Genomic DNA, 16,818 nt, shown 5'->3' on the forward strand with positions numbered 1-16,818 from the left:
CGTCTTCAATTTGATCGATTATTTACGTTAAAAAAGACCTAAAGTTGTATTACAAAAGTCGTTTGAAATATTTTGGCAAAGTTTACAGGTAACTTTTGAGATATTTTGTAGCCACGTTTGAGCAAGTTGGAACCGGTGTTTTTCTGGATCAAACGTGCCAAATAAATGGACATTTTGGATATATATCGACGGAATTAATCGAACAAAAGGACCATTTGTGATGTTTATGGGACATATTGGAGTGCCAACAACAGAAGCTCGGTAAGGCATGAATTATATTTTTATTTCTGCGTTTTGTGTCGCGCCTGCAGGGGTTGAAATATGCTTCTCTCTCTTTGTTTACAATGTTGCTATCCTCAGAAAATAGCATTGTTTGCTTTCGCCGAAAAGCCCATTTGAATTCTGACATGTTGGCTGGATTCACAACCAGTGTAGCTTTAATTTGGTATCTTTGATGTGTGATTTAATGAAAGTTTGATTTTTATAGTATTTTATTTGAATTTGGCGCGCTGTATTTTCTCTGGCTTTTGGCCAAGTGAGACAGTAGCGTCCCGCCTAAACTCAGATTTTTGGATATAAATATGAACTTTACCGAACAAAACATACATGTATTGCGTAACATGAAGTCCTATGAGTGTCATCTGATGAAGATCATCAAAGGTTAGTGATTAATTTTAACTATATTTCTGCTTTTTGTTACTCCTCTCTTTGGCTGGAAAAATGGCTGTGTTTTTCTGTGGCTATGTACTGACTTAACATAATCGCAAGGTGTGCTTTCGCCGTAAATCTTTTTTGAAATCAGACACTTTGGCTAGATTAATGTGAAGTTTATCTTTAAAATGGTGTATAATACTTGTATATGTTTGAGGAATTTTAATTATGAGATTTCTGTTGTTTTGAATTTGGCGCCCAGCAATTTCACTGGCTGTTGGTTAGGTGGGACGCTACCGTCCCACATATCCCAGAGAAGTTAATGCCCTCCTTGCCTGGTCCCTGAGATTTGGTGGGCGGCCCTCTCTTGGCAGATTTGTTGTGGTGCCATATTCTTTCAAATTTTTAATAATCAAATCAAATCAAATGTATTTATATAGCCCTTCTTACATCAGCTGATATCTCAAAGTGCTGTACAGAAACCCAGCCTAAAACTCCAAACAGCAAGCAATGCAGGTGTAGAAGCACGGTGGCTAGGAAAAACTCCCTAGAAAGGCCAAAACCTAGGAAGAAACCTAGAGAGGAACCAGGCTATGAGGGGTGGCCAGTCCTCTTCTGGCTGTGCTGGGTGGAGATTATAACAGAACATGGCCAAGATGTTCAAATGTTCATAAATGACCAGCATGGTCAAATAATAATAATCACAGTAGTTGTCGAGGGTGCAGCAAGTCAGCACCTCAGGAGTAAATGTCAGTTGGCTTTTCATAGCCAATCATTAAGAGTATCTCTACCGCTCCTGCTGTCTCTAGAGAGTTGAAAACAGCAGGTCTGGGACAGGTAGCACGTCCGGTGAACAGGTCAGGGTTCCATAGCCGCAGGCAGAATAGTTGAAACTGGAGCAGCAGCATGGCCAGGTGGACTGGGGACAGCAAGGAGTCATCATGCCAGGTAGTCCTGAGGCATGGTCCTAGGGCTCAGGTCCTCCGAGAGAGAGAAAGAAAGAGAGAAAGAGAGAATTAGAGAGAGCATACTTAAATTCACACAGGACACCGGATAAGACAGGAGAAGTACTCCAGATATAACAAACTGACCCTAGCCCCCCGACACATAAACTACTGCAGGATAAATACTGGAGGCTGAGATAGGAGGGGTCAGGAGACACTGTGGCCCCATCCGATCATACCCCCAGACAGGGGCAAACAGGAAGAATATAACCCCACCCACTTTGCCAAAGCACAGCCCCCACACCACTAGAGGGATATCTTCAACCACCAACTTACCATCCTGAGACAAGGCTGAGTATAGCCCACAAAGATCTCCGCCACGGCACAACCCAAGGGGGGGCGCCAACCCAGACAGGAAGATCACGTCAGTGACTCAACCCACTCAAGTGACGCACCCCTCCTAGGGACGGCATGAAAGAGCACCAGTAAGCGAGTGACTCAGCCCCTGTAATAGGGTTAGAGGCAGAGAATCCCAGTGGATTTAATGGTGCTCTGTGGGATGTTCAAAGTTTTGGCTAGTTTTTTATAACCCAACCCTGATCTGTACTTCTCCACAACGTTATCCCTGACCTGTTTGGAGAGCTCTTTGGTCTTTATAGTGTCGTTTGCTTGGTGGTGCCACTTGCTTGGTGGTGTTTCAGACTGGGACCTTTCAGAAGATTTGTATATATACTGAAATCATGTGGCAGATCATGTGACACTTAAATAAAGTCCATCTGTGTGCAATCTAACTAATTATGTAACTTCTGAAGGTAATCATTTTAAAAAATTCACTTCACCAATTTGGACCATTTTGTGTATGTCCATTACATGAAATCCAAATTTTAATTTAAATTACAGGTTGTAATGCAACAAAATAGGAAAAACGCCAAAGAGGTGAATACTTTTGCAAGGTACTGTATGGGTTGTATTTACAACAGTGTTTGTTCTTCACTGTTTTCCCTTTTCTTGTGGCAACAGATCACAAATCTTTCTGCTGTGATGGCACACTGTTGTATTTCACCCAGTTGATATGGGAGTTTATCAAAATCGGGTTGGTTTTCGAATTCTTTGTGGATCTGTGTAATCTGAGGGAAATATGTGTCTCTAGTATGGTCATACATTTGGCAGGAGGTTAGGAAGTGCAGCTCAGTTTCCACCTCATTTTGTGGGCAGTGTGCACATAGCCCGTCTTCTCTTGAGGGCCAGGTCTGCCAAAGGTGGCCTTTCTCAATAGCAAGACTATGCTCACTGAGTCTGTACACAGTCAAAGCTTTCCTTAAGTTTGGGTCAGTCACAGTGATCAGGTATTCTGCCACTGTGTACTCTTTGTTTAGGGCCAAATAGCATTCTAGTTTGCTCTGTTTTTTTGCTAATTCTTTTCAATGTGTCAAGTAATTATCTTTTTGTTTTCTCATGATTTGGTTGGGTCTAATTGTGTTGCTGCCCTGGGTCTCTGTGGGGTTTGTTTGTGTTTGTGAACAGAGCCCCAGGACCAGCTTGCTTAGGGGACTCTTCTCCAGGTTCATCTCTCTGTAGGTGATGGCTTTGGTATGGAAGGTTTGAGAATCACTTCCTTTTAGGTGGTTGTAGAATTTAACGTCTCTTTTCTGGATTTTGATAACTAGTGGGTATCGGCCTAATTCTGCTCTGCATGCATTATTTGGTGTTCTACGTTGTACACTGAGGATATTTTTGTAGAATTCTGCATGCAGAGTCTCAATATTGGTGTTTGTTCCATTTTGTGAATTTTTGGTTGGTGAGCGGACCCCAGACCTCACAACCATAAAGGGCAATGGATACTATAACTGATTCAAGTATTTTTAGCCAGATCCTAACTGGTATGTCGAATTTTATGTTCCTTTTGATGGCCCTTCTTGCCTTGTCAACTCGTTCACAGCTTTGTGGAAGTTACCTGTGGCGCTGATGTTTAGGCCAAGGTATGTAAAGTTTTTTGTGTGTTCTAGGGCAACGATGTCTATATGGACTGGATTTTGTTCTTACAGAGATTTACTCTCAGGGCCCAGGTCTGACAGAATCTGTGCAGAAGATCTAGGTGCTGCTGTAGCCCCTCCTTGGTTGGTGACAGAAGCACCAGATCGTCAGTAAACAGTAGACATTTGACTTCATATTCTAGTAGGGTGAGGCCGGTTGCTGCAGACTATTCTAGTAGGGTGAGGCCGGGTGCTGCCGACTATTCTAGTAGGGTGAGGCCGGGTGCTGCAGACTATTCTAGTAGGGTGAGGCCGGGTGCTGCAGACTATTCTAGTGCCCTCTCCAATTTGTTGATATATATGTTAAAGAGGGTGGGGCTTAAGCTGCATCCCTGTCTCACCCCACGGCCCTGTGAGAAGAAATGTGTGTGTTTTTTGCCTATTTTAACCGCACACTTGTTGTTTGTGTACATGGATTTTATAACGTTGTATGTTTTTCCCCCCTAACACCACCTTCCATCAATTTGTATAGCAGAACCTCATTCCAAATTGAGTCGAAGGCTTTTTTGAAATCAACAAAGCATGAGAAGGCTGTCTTTGTTTTGGTTTGTTTGTTTGTCAATTAGGGTGTGCAGGGTGAATACATGGTCTGTGGTACGACAATTTGGTAAAAAGACAATTTTACAATTGCTCAGTACATTGTTTTCACTGAGGACATGTACGAGTCTGTTGTTAATGATAATGCAGAGGATTTTCCCAAGGTTGCTGTTGACACATACCTCACGGTAGTTATTGGTGTCAAATTTGTCTCCACTTTTGTGGATTGGGGTGATCAGCCCATGGTTCCAAATATTGGGGAAGATGCCAGAGCTAACGATGATGTTAAAGAGTTTTAGTATAGCCAATTGGAATTTGTTGTCTGTATATTTTATCATTTCATTGAGGATACCATCAACACCACATGCCTTTTTGGGTTGGAGGGTTTTTTATTTTGTCCTGTAGTTCATTCAAGGAAATTGGAGAATCCAGTGGGTGCTGGTAGTTTTGAATAGTTGATTCTAAGATTTGTATTTGATTATGTATAAACTCAGCAACAACAAAAAAACATCCTCTCACAGTCAACTGTACTGCAGTGCATCTCCTCCTCATGGACTGCACCATACTTGCCAGTTCTTGCTGTGAGATGTTACCCCACTCTTCCACCAGGGCACCTGCAAGTTCCGAACATTTCTGGGGGGAATGGCCCTAGCCCTCACCCTCCGATCCAACAGGTCCCAGATGGGCTCAATGGGATTGAGATCCGGGATCTTCGCTGGCCATGTCAGAACACTGACATTCCTGTCTTGCAGGAAATAATGCACAGAACGAGCAGTATGGCTGGTGGCATTGTCATGCTGGAGGGTCATGTCAGAATGAGTCTATAGGAAGGGAACCACATGAGGGAGGAGGATGTCTTCCCTGTAACGCACAGCGTTGAGATTGCCTGCAATAACAGTCAGTCCGATGATGCTGTGACACATCGCCCAGGCCATAATGGAGCCTCCACCTCCAAATCGATCCCGCTCCAGAGTACAGACCTCGGTGTAACGCTCATTCCTTCGACGATAAACGCGAATCCGACCATCAACCCTGGTGAGACAAAACCGTGACTCGTCATTGAAGAGCGCTTTTTGCCAGTCCTGTCTGGTCCAGTGACTGGTGTCTGATGTCTGGTGAGGAACTGCCTTACAACAGGCCTACAAGCCATCAGTCCAGCCTCTCTCAGCCTATTGCGGACAGTCTGAGTACTGATGGAGGGATTGTGCGTTCCTGGTGTAACTCGGCCAGTTGTTGTTTCCATCCTGTATCTGTCTCGCAGGTGTGATGTTCGGATGGAGCAATCCTGTGCCAGTGTTGTTACACGTGTTCTGCCACTGCGAGGACGATCAGCTGTCTGTCCTGTCTCCCTGTAGCGCTGTCTTAGTCGTCTCACAGTACGGACATTGCAATTTATTGCCCTGGCCACATCTGCAGTACTCATGTCTCCTTGCAGCATGCCTAAAGCACGTTCACGCAGATGAGCAGGGACCCTGGGCATCTTTTGGTGTTTTTCAGAGTCAGTAGAAAGGCCTCTTTAGTGTCCTAAGTTTTCATAACTGTGACCTTAATTGCCTACCGTCTGTAAGCTGTTAGTGTCTTAACGACCGTTCCACAGGTGCATGTTCATTAATTGTTTATGGGTCATTGAACAGGCATGGGAAAGTGTTTAAACCCTTTCCAATGAAGTTCTGTGAAGTTATTTGGATTTTTACAAATTATCTATAATTCTTTGTGTTGTTGTTTGTTTAGTGTTTTCCAATTTTCCCAGAAATGATTAGTCTATGGATTCTTCACTTACATTGAGCTGATTTCTGACGTGCTGCTCCTTCTTTTCCCGTAGTGTATTTCTGAATTGTTTTAGTGATTCACCATAGTGAAGGCGTAGACTCAGGTTTTCTGGGTCTCTATGTTTTTGGTTGGACAGGTTTCTCAATTTCTTTCTTAGGTTTTGCATTCTCCATCAAACCATTTGTCATTGTTCATTTTCTTTGGTTTTCTGTTTGACATGTTTAGATTTGATAGGGAAGATGAGAGGTCAAACATACTGTTTAGGTTTTCTACTGCCAGGTTTACACCTTCACTATTACAGTGAAACATTTTGTCCAGGAAATTGTCTAGAAGGGATTGAATTTGTTGTTGCCCAATTGTTTTTTGGTTGATTTCCACACTACTCACCTTCCATCTATAGCATTTCTTAATATTATTCAGCTCCTTTAGCTTTGATGCCTCACGATTGAGCAAAGCTCTGTTCAAGTAGAGTGTGATTTTGCTGTGATCTGATAGGGGTGTCAGTGGACTGACTGTGAACGTTCTGAGAAACTATGGGTTGAGGTCAGTGATAAAGTAGTCTACAGTACTACTGCCAAGAGATGAGCTATATGTGTACCTACAATAGGAGTCCATTGACTATGTACTACCATTGACTATGTACATACCCAGCGTGTGACAGAGCTGCAGGAGTTGTGACCCGTTTTTGTTGGTTATGTTGTCATAGTTGTGCCTAGGGGGGCATATGGGGGATTGAATGCTGTCACCTCCAGGCAGGTGTTTGTCCCCCTGTGTGCTGAGGGTGTCAGGTTCTTGTCCAGTTCTGGCATTTAGGTCGCCACAGACTAGTGCATGTCCCTGGGCCTGGAAATTGTTTATCTCCCCCTCTAAGATGGAGAAGCTGACATCGTTAAAGTATGGGGATTCTATTGGGGGGATATAGGTAGCACACATGAGGACATTTTTCTCTCTTGAGATAATTTCCTTATTAATTTCTAGCCAGATGTAAAATGTTCCTGTTTTGACTAATTTAATAGAGTGGGATAGATCTGCTCTATACCAAATTAGCATACCCCCTGAGTCTCTTCCCTGTTTCACATCTGGTAGTTTGGTGGATGGGACTACCAGCTCTCTGTAGCCTAGAGGAAACCAGTGGGTCCGTCTCCTTTATACCATGTTTCTTGTAGGATGACAATATCTGTATTTCCAATTTCTTTGATGAAGTCTAGGTTCCTGCTCTTTAGGTCAAAGGCAGATGATCTCAGACCTTGTATATTCCAGGAGGTATATTCCCTCCTTCCATCCCTCCATCACTTCACACTTCTATCTTTCCGAGTTGGTCCTGCCGTACATACCTACACGTACGCTACGGTCACAAGACGCAGGCCTCCTAATTGTCCCTAGAATTTCTAAGCAAACAGCTGGAGGCAGGGCTTTCTCCTATAGATCTCCATTTTTATGGAATGGTCTGCCTACCCATGTGAGAGACGCAGACTCGGTCTCAACCTTTAAGTCTTTACTGAAGACTTATCTCTTCAGTAGGTCATATGATTGAGTGTAGTCTGGCCCAGGAGTGTGAAGGTGAACGGAAAGGGTCTGGAGCAACGAACCGCCCTTGCTGTCTCTGCCTGGCCGGTTCCCCTCTCTCCACTGGGATTCTCTGCCTCTAACCCTATTACAGGGGCTGAGTCACTGACTTACTGGTGCTCTTTCATGCCGTCCCTAGGAGGGGTGCGTGACTTGAGTGGGTTGAGTTACTGACGTGATCTTCCTGTCTGGGTTGGCGCCCCCCCCTTGGTTTGTGCTGTGGTGGAGTTCTTTGTGGGCTATACTCGGCCTTGTCTCAGGATTGTAAGTTGGTGGTTGAAGATATCCCTCTAGTGGTGCGGGGGCTGTGCTTTGGCAAAGTGGGTGGGGTTATATCCTTCCTGTTTGGCCCTGTCCGGGGGTATTATCGGATGGGGCCACAGTGTCTCCTGACCCCTCCTGTCTCAGCCTCCAGTATTTATGCTGCAGTAGTTTATGTGTCGGGGGGCTAGGGTCAGTTGGTTATATCTGGAGTACTTCTCCTGTCCTATCCAGTGTCCTGTGTGAATTTAAGTATGCTCTCTCTAATTCTCTCCTTCTCTCTTTCTTTCTCTCTCTCGGAGGACCTGAGCCCTAGGACCATGCGTCAGGACGACCGGGCATGATGACTCCTTGCTGTCCCCAGTCCACCTGGGCTTGCTGCTGTTCTAGTTTCAACTGTTCTGCCTGTGGTTATGGAACCCTGACCTGTCCACCGGACGTGCTACCTGTCCCAGACCTGCTGTTTTCAACTCTTAATGATCGGCTATGAAAAGCCAACTGACATTTATTCCTGATTATTATTTGACCATGCTGGTCATTTATGAACATTTTGAACATCTTGGCCATGTTCTGTTATAATCTCCACCCGGCACAGCCAGAAGAGGACTGGCCACCCCTCATAGCCTGGTTCCTCTCTAGGTTTCTTCCTAGGTTTTGGCCTTTCTAGGGAGTTTTTCCCAGCCACCGTGCTTCTACACCTGCATTGCTTGCTGTTTGGGGTTTTAGGCTGGGTTTCTGTACAGCACTTTGAGATATTAGCTGATGTACGAAGGGCTATATAAAATAAACTTGATTGATTGATTGACTTCTAGCAGTGTATGGGAACTAACAAGTGTCAATCAGGGGTAGCCTCGACCAGATGAGAGCTTTAAAGCTTTAGGAGAGGAGATGGGAGGAGGGAGCTTGTCTTCTAGGCTTTAATTAGTGGAGGGGAGGAATGGTTTGTCACCTCTCTGCGTTTGGGGTGATGGGAAGGCAGGGAGCCAAGACAGGTGCTGATTTGGCCATTGCAAAGTGTTATTGTGCCTTAACGAGATGTTACATGCTTTAGATTGGGATGATAACACTGCCGTCAAATGTCCTATCTAGACAGTCATGTTTATGTGCAGTGCTGGATAGTGATGCACTGATATGACATTTTTGGCCGATACCGGTATCCGATATTTTCCTCCGATACCTATAACTGATATTTACAGTTTTAGAGGCCTTTTAAGCATTCTAGCACAGTTAAATAGTAACACACACACATGGATGCAGCAGGTCTAAGGCACTGCATCTCAGTGCAAGAGCCATCACTGGTCCCTGGTTCGAATCCAGGCTGTATCACATCCGGCCGTGATTGGGAGTCCCATAGGGCGGGGCACAATTGGCCCAGTGTCGTCCGTGTTTGGCCGGGGTAGGCCGTCATTGTAAATAAGAATTTGTTCTTAATTGACTTGCCTAGTTAAATAAAGGTTACACACACACACACCACATTGACCAAAATCTAATTTTGTTGGAAAAACCTATTTCTTCACTTACTTGCTGTGCTGTTTCGTTGTTCATTTGTTCTGTCGTTTCATTCTCAACCAGGATTTCTATGGAACGCGTTTGGGTCTTTGAGTGTCAAAAAATATACTATTTAACACTAATAACACTATTTGACGAGTTAAATAAGCTTGTTGACCAATCAGGACCTGCACGCATACGTCCCCCGGGCCGGCCTTTACCCAGGCCTGCTCTACATGGTCAGCCATAGTAGTACGGCACCCTGGGGCACGGACAAGGTTTTATTTTATCATGTATTTAAAACATATTTTGTGTTAAAATTACAAAATTATATGTGCCTCATTTGCATAAATCCATGGCTGTATTTGCATATATTAATAAATGTACATAAAGGGGTGGAACAGGGCTGTGAACACACACCAAAAGAAAGTTGTTTATTTTCTTCCTGTGATGTAAGTGTCGAGAAGTTGCGTTAAATACCTGACAAATCTTTAGCGTTCTTATAGATTCAACGGTAAAACAATGTATTCCAAGCCAATCTCAGCCTTTGCTGGGGTGTGTTTGACAAGTCGTTACCAACACTTCCGCGGTCGTAATGAAAAAACGTCAGTCACAAAAAAAGATGAGTGAAATGAAAGCAATCAATCCAGTGAAATTTTAGTGTATTTTGCACAAATAGATAGTAATTTTTTCAGTCGAAAAAGATAGATCCTCAGGTGGGCAGGACATGCTAATGTAAACAGCAAAGAAATGCATGTTTTTGTCTCGATTTTATATTTAACCTATTTTAATTGGGAAGACATATGCAGACTTAGGTCTCTTTGACAAATGCAACATAAATATACACATTATACCCAAGTGCATTCGAAAAGTATTCAGACCCCTTGACTTTTTTGTTACTTTACAACCTTATTCTAAAATTGATTCAATAAATGTTTTCCCTCATCAATCTACACACAACACCCCATAATGACAAAGCGAAAACCATTATTTTTTTCATTTTAGCAAATGTATAAAAAAAGCAAACGTAAGTTTTCAGACACTTTGCTAAATTGAGCTCAGGTGCATCCTGTTTCCATTGATCATCCTTGATGAAAACCTGCTCCAGAGCGCTCAGGACTTCAGACTGGGGCTAAGGATCACCTCCCAACAGAACAATGACCCTAAGCACACAGCCAAGACAATGCAGGAGTGGCTTCGAGGACAAATTTCTGAATGTCCTTGAGTGGCTCAACCAGAACCCGGACTTGAACCCGATCGATCAGAGAGACCTGAAAATAGCTGTGGAGCGACGCTCCCCATCCAACCTGACAAAGCTTGAGAGGATCTGCAACGAAGAATGGGAGAAACTAACCAAATACAGGTGTGCCAAGCTTATAGTGTCATACCCAAGAAGACTTGAGGGTGTAATTGCTGCCAAAGGTGCTTCAACAAAGTACTGAGTAAAGGGTCTGAATACTAATGTAAATGTAATAATTTTTTGGGCAACCAAGGACAGACTATTTTTTACACACTACGCACTTCAGCACTTTGCGGTCCCGTTCTCTGAGCTTGTGTGGCCAACCACTTTGCGGTCCCGTTCTCTGAGCTTGTGTGGCCAACCACTTTGCGGTCCCGTTCTCTGAGCTTGTGTGGCCAACCACTTTGCGGTCCCGTTCTCTGAGCTTGTGTGGCCAACCACTTTGCGGTCCCGTTCTCTGAGCTTGTGTGGCCAACCACTTTGCGGTCCCGTTCTCTGAGCTTGTGTGGCCAACCACTTTGCGGTCCCGTTCTCTGAGCTTGTGTGGCCAACCACTCTGCGCTCCCGTTCTCTGAGCTTGTGTGGCCAACCACTCTGCGGTCCCGTTCTCTGAGCTTGTGTGGCCAACCACTTTGCGGTCCCGTTCTCTGAGCTTGTGTGGCCAACCACTCTGCGGTCCAGTTCTCTGAGCTTGTGTGGCCAACCACTTTGCGGCTGAGCCTTTGTTGCTCCAAGACGTTTCCACTTCACTTTGCTGTGTTTCTTGGCCCAAGCAAGTCTCTTCTTATTATTGTTGTCCTTTAGTAGGGGTTCTTTGCAGAAATTCGAACATGAAGGTCTGATTCATGCAGTCTCATCTGAACAGTTGAACTCTGTGAAGCATTTATTTGAGCTGCAATTTCTGAGGCTGGTAACTCTAATGAACTTATCCTCTACAGCAGAGGTAACTCTGGGTATTCCTTTCCTGTGGCGGTCCTCATGAGAACCAGTTTCATCACAGCGCTTAATGTTTTTTTTGCGACTGCACAAAACTTTCTAAATTCTTGAATTTTTCCCGAATTGACTGACCTTCATGTATTAAAGTAATGATGGACTGTCGTTTCTCTTTGCATATTTGAGCGGTTCTTGCCATAATATGGACTTGGTCTTTTACCAAATAGATTTTTAGTTTGTACATTTTTTAAACTTTATTTAACTAGGCAAGTCAGTTAAGAACGAATTCTTCTTTACAATGACGGCCTACACCGGCCAAACACGGACGACGCTGGGCCAATTGTGTGCTGCCCGATGGGACTCCCAATCACGGCCGGTTGTGATACAGCCTGGATACAACCAAGTAGGGATATCTTCTGTATACCACCCCACTTCATGTGTTATTTCATAGTTTGGATGTCTTCACTATTATTCTACAATGTAGAAAATAGTCAAAATAAAGAAAAACCTTGGAATGAGTAGGTGTGTCCAAACTTTTGACAGGTATTGTATATAAACTCAGAAAAAAAAGAAACGTCCCTTTTTCAGGACCCTGTCTTTCAAAGAGAATTCATAAAAATCAACAACACAAAGAATTATAGATAACTTGTGAAAATCGAAATAACTTCACAGATCTTCATTGGAACAACACCTGCAGAGATTGGTCCATCCGAACATCACACCTGTGGGACAGGTACAAGATGGCAACAACGACTGGCCGAGTTACACCAGGAACGCACAATCCCTCCATCAGGGCTCAGACTGTCCGCAATAGGCTGAGAGGCTGGACTGAGGGCTTGTAGGCCTGTTGTAAGGCAATGATGAAGACAGCTTGTCTTGTCGAAATGTTGGTTATTAAATTATTGCATCTGAGTTCCTGAAGTGTCCGGCTCTTCTTTAATTTTTCAAGGCAGGTCCTCACCAGACATCACCGGCAACAACTTCGCCTATTGGCACAAATCCACTGTCACTGGACCAGACAGGACTGGCAAAAAGTGCTCTTCACTGACGAGTCGTGGTTTTGCCTCACCAGGGGCGATGGTCGGATTTGCGTTTATCGTCGAAGAAATGAGCGTTACACCGAGGCCTGTACTCTGGAGCAGGATCAATTTGGAGGTGGAGGGTCCGTCGTGGTCTGGGGCGGTGTGTCACAGCATCATCGGACTGAGCTTGCTGTCATTACAGGCAATCTCAACGCTGTGCGTTACAGGGAAGACATCCTCCTCCCTCATGTGGTACCCTTCCTGCAGGCTCATCCTGACATGACCCTCCAGCATGACAATGCCACCAGCCATACTGCTTGTTCTGTGCGTGATTTCCTGCAAGACAGGAATGTCAGTGTTCTGACATGGCCATCGAAGAGCCCGAATCTCAATCCCATTGAGCATGTCTGGGACCTGTTGGATCAGAGGGTGAGGGCTAGGGCCATTCCCCCCAGAAATGTCCGGGAACTTGCAGGTGCCCTGGTGGAAGAGTGGGGTAACATCTCACAGCAAGAACTGGCAAGTATGGTGCAGTCCATGAGGAGGAGATGCACTGCAGTACTTAATGTAGCTGGTGGCCACACCAGATACTTACTGTTAATTTTGACCCCCCCCTTTGTTTAGGGACACATTATTAAATTTCTGTTAGTCACATGTCTGTGGAACTTGTTCAGTTTATGTCCAAGTTGTTGAATCTTGTTATGTTCATGCAAATATTTACACATGTTAAGTTTGCTGAAAATAAACGCAGTTGACAGTGAGAGGAAGTTTCTTTTTTGCTGAGTTCATATACAGTATATACACAATAAAATACACAACATCAACATGAAATGTACTTTGAATTCTGTTCCAGCGATACGGTGCATTCAAACTTAAAGCAGATTTACCTAGCTCGGTGGAGACCCTAGGAATCTCAAGAGTTAACCAATCCTGTGAATTGGTTATGCAACTTAGTTGTTTATACTTCAACAGCAAAGTTAAATAAGATGGAAGTTTTAAGTGCTAGATCCATTTGAGATATTTTCCAATTTAGTTTGACTAGCAAACATTTCCAGAAGTAGATTCATCTATAATATTCTACGATATTTGTTTAAAAAGGTTAAAAGAAGCAGCTGAATTATCTTATCTAGAGTCTTTCTATGAAAAAGTTAACAGAGGCTATTTGGCTGGGATCACAGATCGATCGTATTTGTTTTGGCAACTGCACTGTGAGAATAACGGTATTTTTGTTTTCATAACCCGCAGTTTACCATAATTTACAGTTCTCAAAGGAAATCCGTGAGCATGGCTTCTATTCATCATGTTAGCTAATGGTAGACAATTAGATGTGGATTAATGAGCCAGTCACAACAAATCCCCACCGCAGAGACACAATAGTGTCTGAATCATCATGTTCTAAATCACTGAGAAATCCAGCCTGTTTAGGGTAAATATAGTCTGAGTGTGTTTCATTGGAAAAGCAAGGCGAAGATGGCAAAGACACTGAAATTATGAAGGGGAGCTATGTTCTAGCTAGTACTGTGATGTACTGGTCACACATGGTCCATTTTAGCTGTGATACAGTGCTGCTGGTGAAAGCAGAAGTCATTGAGGAGCACTTGGATCATTAGGTTAAGGTTTTCACAGAGATCAGTGCTCTATGACTCAACACTTTTGATAGGTTGACAGGTGGAGGCTCCTCCCTGTTTATTTCTTTCTCTCCCTCTGTCTTTAGACAATTCCATTCCATGAGTAAATGTTCTCTTCTCGCTTTCTCCCTCTGTTCTCTCCTCCCTCTCGCTCTCCCTCTATTTGTTCTCTCCGCCTACCTCGTGTTCCTGTTCTGTGGAGAGGATATCTATAGCTACAGCCTGACATTACGTTTCAGGTGGGCGAAGGTGCTAAAAGTCCCTTCGAAAAATAGAAGATGATTTCTGCAAGAGTCTCTACTTGCTTGGTCTCTACAATCCAAGCATAACTGCTTATAACCAAACTAGTATTTCTGAATGGAACGAACAATCCCTATTCATGAATATTGCAAACACTAGATTACTGGAGACATTATTGAATAGGACACTTTTTGTTTTTAATCCTAAATGGTGGGTTGTTGACTTATTACTGGGACCAGGTTAGGAACAATGCCAGCTGGTTTAGTTTCCTAAGTGTGAGTTAGGGAATGACTGCTTTACACACTTATGTGAGTGTATGCCGGTGGTTGAAATTCAAAGGGAAAGAAGAAAAAAATTATTATGACATCATCATCCAATTTTACATCGACCTTTGGTTGCCCTCTTCCCCCACCACCACCACCACCACCACCACCACCACCACCACCACCACCACCACCACCACCACCACCACCACTACCACCACCACCACCACCACTACCACCACCACCACCACCACTACCACCACCACCACCCAGGTAGCACCGCTCCTCTCAACGCAGTGCTGTGATCCAATCTGACTTCAACCTTGGTGAGGTGGAGCACCCCCAACAATAACACCACCCTGCCACTATTGCAAAGCATCCCCTCCTAGGGAAGAACAACCATAAGATGAGGCATTGTAAGTCCGTGCTTACGCGTAGCTACTAGCTACCTCCCTGCCCTGTTTATTCGATCATCGTTGGGCCGAAACCTCTCTCACCAAGGTCTTTTACCATCTTAATGTTTAATGACTACCTCTCCGTCTCCTTCCCTCCCCTCCCCTTTCTTTTCTTCATTCCTATGGTTGACATCTCCGTGCTGCCTTGCCTTGCACACCCCGAGTGCAGCGAGCCGAATATAGCACCCGGTGATGAGCCTCTTAATGAACACCCCGGTTGCTATGAAACAACACCTTAAACAGGTGTTTAATTGTTTCTTCGCAGCCCCAAGACGCCTAACACATAACCACCCTGTCTGGGTTGTCAGCATGAGCTTTTACAGATTAAGGTTTCATGTTCTAGCTGTGTCGAAGAGTTCCTCTGGTGCTCGTTTACACAGTTCCACCCATCAAAACCTTGTTTCGAAAAGTAGCTCGAAACCCTGTCTTGGTGAATGTTTCTTGACCATCAAGGCCCTCCGCTCAACCAGAAAAGACAAGCCAAGAAGAGCTCACAACCTTTAGAGATTGAATATCTAGATATAACTGTCAATTCCAACTGAAGTAAAAAAGTGAGATTCAACAAATATATGAGAGATTCAACAAATATAAAATGTATTTACAGAGATATGTAATAGACTTATAACATGAGGGGGGAAAAAAGAAAAAGAAAGCAAGGTCAGGCCAGGCTTAGCGCTAGCTTCACAATGAGACAGGTCAGTTAGCGCTAGCTTTACAATGAGACAGGTCAGTTAGCGCTAGCTTCACAATGAGACAGGTCAGTTAGCGCTAGCTTTACAATGAGACAGGTCAGTTAGCGCTAGCTTTACAATGAGACAGGTCAGTTAGCGCTAGCTTTACAATGAGACAGGTCAGTTAGCGCTAGCTTTACAATGAGACAGGTCAGTTAGCGCTAGCTTTACAATGAGACAGGTCAGTTAGCGCTAGCTTTACAATGAGACAGGTCAGTTAGCGCTAGCTTTACAATGAGACAGGTCAGTTAGCGCTAGCTTTACAATGAGACAGGTCAGTTAGCGCTAGCTTCACAATGAGACAGGTCAGTTAGCACTAGCTTCACAATGAGACAGGTCAGTTAGCGCTAGCTTTACAATGAGACAGGTCAGCTAGCGCTAGCTTTACAATGAGACAGGTCAGTTAGCAGTAGCTTCACAATGAGACAGGTCAGTTAGCGCTAGCTTCATAATGAGACAGGTCAGTTAGCGCTAGCTTCACAATGAGACTGGTCAGTTTGCGCTAGCTTCACAATGAGACAGGTCAGTTAGCGCTAGCTTCACAATGAGACAGGTCAGTTAGCGCTAGCTTCATAATGAGACAGGTCAGTTTGTGCTAGCTTCACAATGAGACAGGTCAGTTAGCGCTGTAGCTAGCAGCTGTTCCCAGTTTGTCTTGTGCTAAAAGGTTAGTTATAAGTGATGGGGGCGGGTAGACGTGGCCTTTTTTAGGGACTGAAAAAAAGAACTGCTGCGGCTACTGTGTGTCTGTGAGTGTGTGTTTTATGCCTTGCAGCTTGTCATAGTGAGAGACCGGAGTATGCTAATATCAATCAGCGTCTAACTAGGACTAGGTTGACGATGATATCTAGAGACAGTTGGGTATTTTACTCCGAGGCTGGAAATACTATTCTACTGTATACTACCCTACAAGTGAACATACTGATTAAATGTCAATGTGTAATTGGAAATGGGCTGGCTGTTGTTCTTTTTGCGTTGTGAATCTCAAGAGGTGGAGCATAAGTTCTAAAGCCCAGGGAATTTAGAATGGAAAGTCAGTTTACACATTCCCTGTCA

This window comes from Salvelinus namaycush, chromosome 9 (genome assembly GCF_016432855.1).
Source record: "Salvelinus namaycush isolate Seneca chromosome 9, SaNama_1.0, whole genome shotgun sequence".
NCBI lineage: Eukaryota > Metazoa > Chordata > Actinopteri > Salmoniformes > Salmonidae > Salvelinus > Salvelinus namaycush.